The sequence below is a fragment of the Loxodonta africana genome, chromosome 26 (genome assembly GCF_030014295.1).
Source record: "Loxodonta africana isolate mLoxAfr1 chromosome 26, mLoxAfr1.hap2, whole genome shotgun sequence".
Classification (NCBI taxonomy): Eukaryota; Metazoa; Chordata; class Mammalia; order Proboscidea; family Elephantidae; genus Loxodonta; species Loxodonta africana.
The window spans coordinates 4,530,518-4,539,207 of record NC_087367.1 but is presented as its reverse complement, the minus strand read 5'-3'; the positions used below and the strand labels follow the sequence as shown (position 1 = coordinate 4,539,207).

General features: G+C 38.8%; 1 pseudogene; it reads left to right on the top strand.

The window, feature by feature from the left end:
• Positions 1-5,763: 5,763 nt before the first annotated feature.
• Positions 5,764-6,435, top strand: LOC100670069 (protein cornichon homolog 1-like; annotated as a pseudogene).
• The last annotated feature ends 2,255 nt before the right edge of the window (positions 6,436-8,690 follow it).

Sequence of the window (8,690 nt, the reverse complement as noted above, 5' to 3'; positions counted from 1 at the left end):
CTAATTGTTGTATCTTAGATGGCCTCTCGCAAGCTTTTAAGACTCCAGATGCTATTCACCTAACCAGGATGTAAAAATCGTTCTATGAACTATATTGTGTCAATTCATCAAGTTGCCTGATGAGACTATGGTCTTAAGTGCTTAAACCCAATAAGACCAAAACTGCAAACTGTTTGGTTATGTCTAGGGAGTACCTGTGTCCCCTATGTACTTATTTTGTATATGAATATATATGTAGCACACACAAACATGTATAATCATAGTTCTGCAGATACAACTACATGTGCACATCTGTATATTCATATGTACCTTCCTATACGTATTTTTTATACATATATACACACATACACATCTATGTAACTGGAGCCCTGGTAGCACAGTGGTTGAGAACTTGACTGCTAACCAAAAGGTCAGCAGTTTGAATCCACCAGCTGTTCCTTGAAAGCCCTACGGAGCAGTTATACTCTGTCCTATAGGGTCGCTATAAGTCGGAATTGACTTGTTGGCAACAGGTTTGGTTTTTGTTTTTGTTTGCATGTTAAAGGAGGCTGTGGTTCGTGTGGGCCATTTGTCCTTTGGACTAATTGCTTGAGTCTTCAATTTTTTTCTTTCTCCTTTGCTCCAGACAGGAAGAGGCCAATAGTAGTATCTTAGACGGCTGCTTGCAAGCTTTTAAGACCCTAGATGCTACTCACGAACGTATGATGTAGAACATTATCTTTATGAACTATGTTATGCTAATTGACCTAGATGTCCCCCCAGACTATGGTCCTCAGCCGTCAAGCCCAGTAGCTTAATCCCGAGAGGTGTTTGGCTATGTCTAAGAAGTTTCCATGTCTATGCCCCCATGTCCTCTATTACATACAAGAATACACGTGCATCCCTTACAGATATGTGTGTAGAAACACTCGCAACCATACCGATACATGCGCATGAGTGTGCTCCCATATGTTCTCCCACACGTATCTAGCATACATATCTACCTATGTATCCACTCACAGATTATTGTTTGTTATTACTATTGTTGCAGAATTGTATATTTTATAGAATTTACCATAGTCGCCCTTTGTTCTTGTGTATCTCTCAGCGTTTTCTTTTGCCTTGGTCACATTGTGCTGACTTCCCTATATTGTGTCTTGCCTTTCCCTTCACCAGCTTTAACGTGTGTCTGCTACCTAGTTGGAGCCCTGGTGGTGCCAGGGTTAAGCATTCGGCTGCTAACCAAAAGGTTGGCAGTTTGAATCCACCAGCCACTCCTTGGAAACCCTGTGGGGCAGCTCTGTTCTGTCCTATAGGGCTGCTATGAGTTGGAATCAACTCAGTGGCAACAGGGTTTTTTTTTTTACTACCTAGTTAGGGTTTCCCCCTTCCTATTAACCATATCCCTAGTAACCATAAAGAATGTTTCTTTCTGTGTGTAAACCTTTTCTCGACTTTTAATAATAGTCATCTCACACAATATTTTCCCTTTTGTGATTGACTTATTTCACTCAGCATAATGTCCTCCAGGCTCACCTATGTTGTAAGATGTTTCACAGGTTCATCGTTGTTCTTTAACTTGTGTATAATTCCATTGTGTACATGCAACACAGTTTGTTTATCTATTCATCCACTGATGGACACTTAGGTTGTTTCCATCTTTCTGCTATTGTGAATAGTGCTGCGATGAACATGGGTGTGCATATGCCTATTTGTGTCACAGCTCTTATGTCTCCAGAATACACACCCAGAAGTGGGATTGCTGGATCTTATGGCATTTCTATTTCTAGCTTTTTAAGGAAGCACCATACTGTTTTCCATAGTGGTTGTACCAATTTACAGTCTCACCGGTAGTGTATGAGAGTTCCAATCTCCCCACATCCTCACCAGCATTTGTTGCTTTCTTTTTTTTTTTTTTAATCAGTGCCATTCTTGCTGTAGTGAGATGGTATCTCATTGTAGTTTTGATTTGCATTTTTAATGGCTAATGTTCATGAGCATGTTTTCGTGTGTTTCTTAGCCACCTGAATGTCTTCTTTGGTGAAATGTCTGTTTGTGTCCTTTGCCCACTTTTTAATTGAATTGTTTGTCTTTTTGTTGTTGAAGTGTTAAAGTTTTCTATATAGTTTAGAGATTAGACCCTTGTCAGATATGTTGTTAAAAATTTTTTCTCAGTCCGTAGACTCTCTTTTTACTCTTTTGGTGAACATAATACGCTTCTAATCATCCATGGTAATGGCATAAGCAGTATAGATAATTCTAAATCTTTATATCTCACCTGACTTTTTAATATAGATGATAAAATGCACAGGAGCTGATTAATTTTTTTCCCCCACCCATTCCTGTGCTCCTAGCCAAAGTAAGGAGGCTTGATAACACACAAATTGCAGAATCAATCTATAAATAATTAAGAGCTGGTGTTGGGTCTTATTTTATGCTCAAACCCTGAATCATTACGAAATTAAAACCCTTTTGTAAGTTGTGTTTCCATTTGGCCTTTGATAAGTAATTTTCAAATGTCTTGCCTTTTTAAAAAAGTGTCTTTAAAAATCATATCAGAGGATAGGAAAGGGTTTCACGTAAGAACACATTTTTTTCCACGTGAGTAGTATCCTTAAGACAATTTCCACTGATCACCTTTTAACGATATTTCAAAACCACTTGAATATTTCTAAAAAGGTCACACAAAGCTACATACCTTTTAAAGCTCAGCAGCACAAATGGGGCCTCTACATTTGTTCAGACATATTACAGGTTTTTGTTCCTACAGACTCACAGACGGGTTTCTCCTTTGCAGTTTGCCAAATGTATTTTAGAATGTCCAAAATTTAAAATGTTGATGTCTGTGAACCAACTACATAACGAAAGAATCCAGGCCCCATTAAAATGATAACGTGAATCACTCTTTATTGCCCTCGAATGTGCTAAGTGCCCCTAACAAATCAAATGGAGAGGACCAGAAAGGTAAATTGGTAATATGTCGGGTGGAAAAATATAGGTAGGCTTACCCAGTTGACATTGTCTTATTTTTTTTTCTAGAGGGTTTTTCTTTCACTTTCTGTTGCAAATATCAAATTATGACCATGGAATATGTATAACAAACTACAATCCAATTCCTGATTATTCAGAGCCTAGTCATACAGTTTGTGTTTTACCCCAGCCATTTGCTTCTACTTTTTGTGTCTGCTGGCTGCCTTTTGCCATTTCACTGCTTGTTAGTCTTTGGCCAGAGTAACCCAGAAAAAGACAAAATGGAGGTGAGCCAAAACATTTTGCATTTCTTCCAGTTTTTTCTTAAGTTCCTAGAGGAGGAAAGTAATGTTCACATAGAATTCTTCGATTATGCTTGACTCCTACCGATTGTATTTTCCCAATCTTCCACACACCCCCACTTCTGTGAGACCATAGATATATTTATTCTGCTGACGTCCTGTTCTTCAAGGGGAAGAGAGCTACCTGTTCCAGGAAGAAGAAAAAGAGTGTAACATATTTTTATTTTGTGTATAAAAAGGCAGAGTATTTCGCAGTCTATGCTGTTTGTGCCCTAGCACAAATGTTGATTCTTTTTTTTGGGTGTCGGGTTAGGGAGGAAGACCTGGGTTCAAATCTTAGCCAGTGCCAAGTCATGCACAGCCACCATCTGCCAGAGGAGGCTTGTATGATGCTGTGATGTGGAAGGGGTTTCAGTAGAGCTTGCAAACTAAAACGGACTAGGAGTTAAAGGCCTGGTTATCTACTTCCGAAAAATCAGCCAGTGAAAACCCTATGTAGCACAACGATCCACTCAACAGCCAATCGTGGGGATGGCACAGGACTGGGCAACTTTTTGTTTTATTATAGATGGGTTTATCATCTCCATGGAAACTAATAACTATGATAGTAACTAACCCATTGCATATTTCTTGAATGCTTCAGGTTTCACGTTCCTTATATGGAAAAAGAATTATTAATGACTATAAGAGCTCGGGAAACTCTGGTGGCGTAGTGGTTAAGAGCTACGGCTACGAACCAAAAGGTCGGCAGTTCAAGTCTACCAGGGACTCCTTGGAAACCAAATGGGGCAGTTCTACTCTGTCCTATAGGTTCACTATGAGTCGGAATTGACTGGACGTCAGTGGGTTTTTTGGTTATAAAAGCTTGGCTGCTAACCAAAAAGTCGGCAGGTTGAATCTACCAGCCACTCCTTGGCAACTGTATGTGGCAGCTCTACTCTGTCCTGTAGAGTCGCTTTGAGTTGGAATCAACTTGAAGGCAACAGATTTGGTTTGGTTATACCATCTACTCCTCAGAGTTGTTCACAGTGATTGCCTAAGTTAATAGGAAAAAGTAATTTAAGAGACCTCATGAATATAAATGAAAATGAATATACAAGAATTGTTCTTATGAATAGGTGCAGTGGGAAAATAACTGAGTCGAAAAGCAACTGGACTGGGATTAGGTTTGAATTTCAACCCCGACACTACTCTTGTGATATTGGGCAAGTTTTATCTTAGAATCTCTAAGCTCCACTTCTGTCTTGGAAGAACTATAACCAGAATGCTCCTTAGAAGCAAGGATGGCGAGACTGCATCTTACATACTTTGGACATTTTGTCAGGAGGGATCAGTCCCTGGAGATAAAGGACGTCATGCTTGGTAAAGTACAGGATCAGCAGAAAAGAGGAAGACCCTCAACAAGACGGATTGACACAGCGGCTGCAACGATGGGCTCAAGCATAACAACAATTACAAGGATGGCTCAGGACTGGGCACTGTTTCGTTTCATGGTACATAGGGTCACTATAAGTCGGAACTGACTCAGTGGCACCTAACACCAACAAGCTCCACTTCCATGAGGATGGCAACAATATCAAGTCCTGGTGAGGATGCAGAGAAGTTGGATAGCTCATCTATTCCTGGTGGGAATGCAAAATGATACAAACCTCTGGAAAAGAGTTGGGCAGCTTCTTATATACTAAACACACTTACCATGTGTGTTTAATATAGAAGCAAACCCACAACCATGTGTTTTCCCAGAAGAAATGAAAACATGTTCACGCAAAAACCTATATATGAATGTTAACAGAAACTTTATTCATAATCACCAAATCCCAGAAAAAACCCAGATGTTCTTCAAGTGGTGAATGGATAAACAAAGCGTGGTACCTTCGTGCAATAAAATGCAGTTCAGCAATAAAGAGGGACAAATTATTCATTCACACAATGGCATGAATCTTAAATACGTTTTGGTAAATGAAAGAACCTGTACTCAAAAGCGTGTACATTGTATTACTCTGTTTCTATGACCTCCTGAAAAGGTAGAATTATATGGTAAAAAATCAGTGTCCGGGATATAACGATATAATTGGTGGGAAGATCTGTAAAAAGGCTCATGAGTGTAGGTTGAAGGTGATGAAACTGGTCTGTATCACGACTGTAGTGGTGGATAAATGGCTCTGTATTCAAAACCCATAGAATTGTGTACACCATGAAGAGTGAGTTTCACTCTATATAAACTTAGAACAATCAACCAGGATGGGGGAACTCAACATAGAATAAAAACTGTGACAAATGAACTAACTGTGTTACAAACAAATAACATTATTACAGTGGATATGGTGGAAAACAAAAGAATTCGTTGAAATTACTTTGGAGAACAGTATTTTGACTGGGTATTGCAAGACAAAAGTTACTAAACACAAATACTGTTCTCCAGTTAGAAACTAGTAAAAGGCTAGCCTGAGCCTCATGATATTGGATTAGCATTGGATTTATCACTATGAAATAATTGCTATACACACACACACATAAGTACATAAATACAAATGCCAATGGTATTTCTCCCTCCTTCTCCTCCTTGGCCATAGTGTTCCTGTTGGCAGCTTTCTGCTACATGTTGGTGCTGCTGGTGCTGCTCACTGCATCACGTAGCTTCTTCCCCATCTGGCACATTACAGCATTCAGAGAACCGAAGTCTAATTACAAGAATCCTATAGATGAGTGTATTACCCTGCATCCTCTTGTATTTTCAAGAGCACTTCATCCATGATCTCCTCTGTGTAATGCTTCTTTGTGCAGTGGAGCAGCTTACACTGGGTCTCAATGTGTCACTCTTGGCACAGCATATTTGGAGGTCTTTATGAGGAGAGTATGAGGAGCTCATGGTTAAGAGCTCGGCTGCTGACCAACAAGGTTGGCAATTAGAATCCACCAGCTGCTCCTTGGAAACCCTATGGGGCAGTTCTACTCTGTCCTATAGGGTTGCTATGAGCTGGAATAGACTCGACGGCAACTGACAACAACAACAAAGTAAGTAGGTGAGTAATGATTGGAGCAGGGCTCTATGACCCTACAACCCTCATAAACGCAGATATTCTAGCATTTTGTCAGAAAAAAAGGATGATATAAATAGATTTTTTATCTTCTAGAATTTCTTTACTATCTGTGTGTCGTGTCCTGTGTTTTGGTAAGCTCTTAGAACAACACACAGAAGAACCGGTCCAGTTAAGTACATGAAAAAGACACCGAATGCAGACCCCGTTTCCAAGAGGACCCTATGAAATCTGGTCAGTTACTTTAATAATGCCTTGTTATTTTTTAAATATTTTACAATTTTTGCTTGTGGAAAGATTTCATATGTTGTGTTCAGACAAAGAATTTAAATGAGATTATGTATAAATAATACAAAAAAATCACCTGTAGTATTGACAGGTTTGAACTTGCACTCTGTAAGGAACAGCCATAATCCTCTGAAGGGCTACATTAATTACTGACTGCTCTGAGTCCATTGGAAACTTTCATTTATGGGAACACTTGGGGTTCAATTTGGTTTTAATGAAATGCCACCTGTGGTGGTTAATTTTATGTGTCAACATGGCTAGGCTATGATGCCCATTTGTTGGTCCACATTAGTCTAGATATATCTAAGAAGGTATTTATATGTTATTAACATTTACAATCAGTTAACTGTAAATAAAGCAGATTACCCTTCATAATATGGGTGAGCCTCACCCAATCATTTGTAGATCTTAAGAGCAAAAACTAAGGTTTCCCAAAGGGAGAAGGATTCCGCCTCAAGAAAGTAACATAGATAATTTGCCAGCATTTCCAGACTGATTGGCCTACAGATTTTGGACTCAAGGCTGATGGAGTTTCTAGTCTGCGGCCTGATCTATGGATTTTGGACAGGCCACTCCCATAATCACGTGAGCCAATTCCTTAAAAATCAATCTCGACCTATCTCTCCTTCTGTCTTCTGTCAGTCTGTCTGTCTGTCCAACCATCCATCCATCCACCCACCCACCCACCCACCCATCCATCCATCCATCCATCCATCCATCCATCCATCCATCCATCCATCTATTAATATTCTCTTGGTTCTGTTTCTCTGCAGAACACTATCTAATTACAAATTAGCAGTAGATATCAGATGCTTTTGGCAAATGGAAAATGTGTATCTGATCTGTGGCAAACTCCATTGGTTTTTTTCACCTACTGTGTAGGTAATTATATATAAATTTACAAAAGTAAGAAGAGTGGAATTGTTTTCTTTTCAACTTGAATATTATCCCTGTATATTGCATGAATGAGAGATTTCCCATATTTCCATCAGAGTACACCTACCCCTTACTTATCTTGTCATCCAACACTTCACATTTACAATAGTAAAAAATCTACTGACTATTTTGCGCATTAAGGATGTACATCTGGCGGTAGCAAATGCCAAGGTATGAGGTGAGAGCAACACTGGCAGAGATGTTTAAAGTCGTGTGTCAACTTGGCTGGGCCATGATTCTCAATGGTTTGGCAGTTATGTAATGATGTAATTTGGCGGTTACGTAATAATGTAATTTGGCAGTTATGTAAAGATGAAGTCATTCGCCATTTTGGGACTGAGGTGGTCATCCTCCACTTTTGCATAAGGTCAATTTTCACATAACAACTTGGTCTTTGGAACCTAACCATGTCAATAAGTGAGAAGTGGGTGTAATATCCTTGCTTTAATTCCTAAGCATAAATGAACATTATATAAAAACATGTACTGAGTTATTAGAGAAGAATACATTTAAACTTATTTTAAATCTGTTTTTATTAATAAGACATTATATAAAAATTGGTTATTGTAATTACTGTTCATCTAAGGGAAATACATTCTTAATAATTTGTAAGTACTTTGGATTTTCAAACTGGATAAAAGAGAACATTATATAGCCATCCTGCTGTTCTTTTAGTGCAATATGATAAAACCATGAAATTAAGTAAAAAATAGATGTGTGTATCTGTATGTGTACTGTGCATACATATATTTGCTAGCTGTGTCTGCTGAGAGGAACTAGAATCAATGGAACCCCAATAGCAATGACCACACCTATTAACCCTATCCTGGTTGTTTCTAAACACTATTTGTAACAAAAGAAACCAGGATTCCTTGGCAAAGTGACTGATTGCAGGCCTGGGACAGAGAAAATACAAGATGAGCCTAGCGCATCTATAAAAGCCACAAGGTAAGAAGTGCTCAAAAAAAGACGGAAGCATGTTGAGAGACTGCAGGCAGCAATATGAAAAAACACTGATGGCCAAAGCTAGAACAATCTGAGCAACAACAAAAATGATAGCACTGGATTACAATATGTAGAATCAAAGCTATATCCACGAATCCATACTGATATATATATATAAATAAGTGAATAAGAAATGGTGAAGGAGGGACAGGTCTTTCTTACAGAATAATTC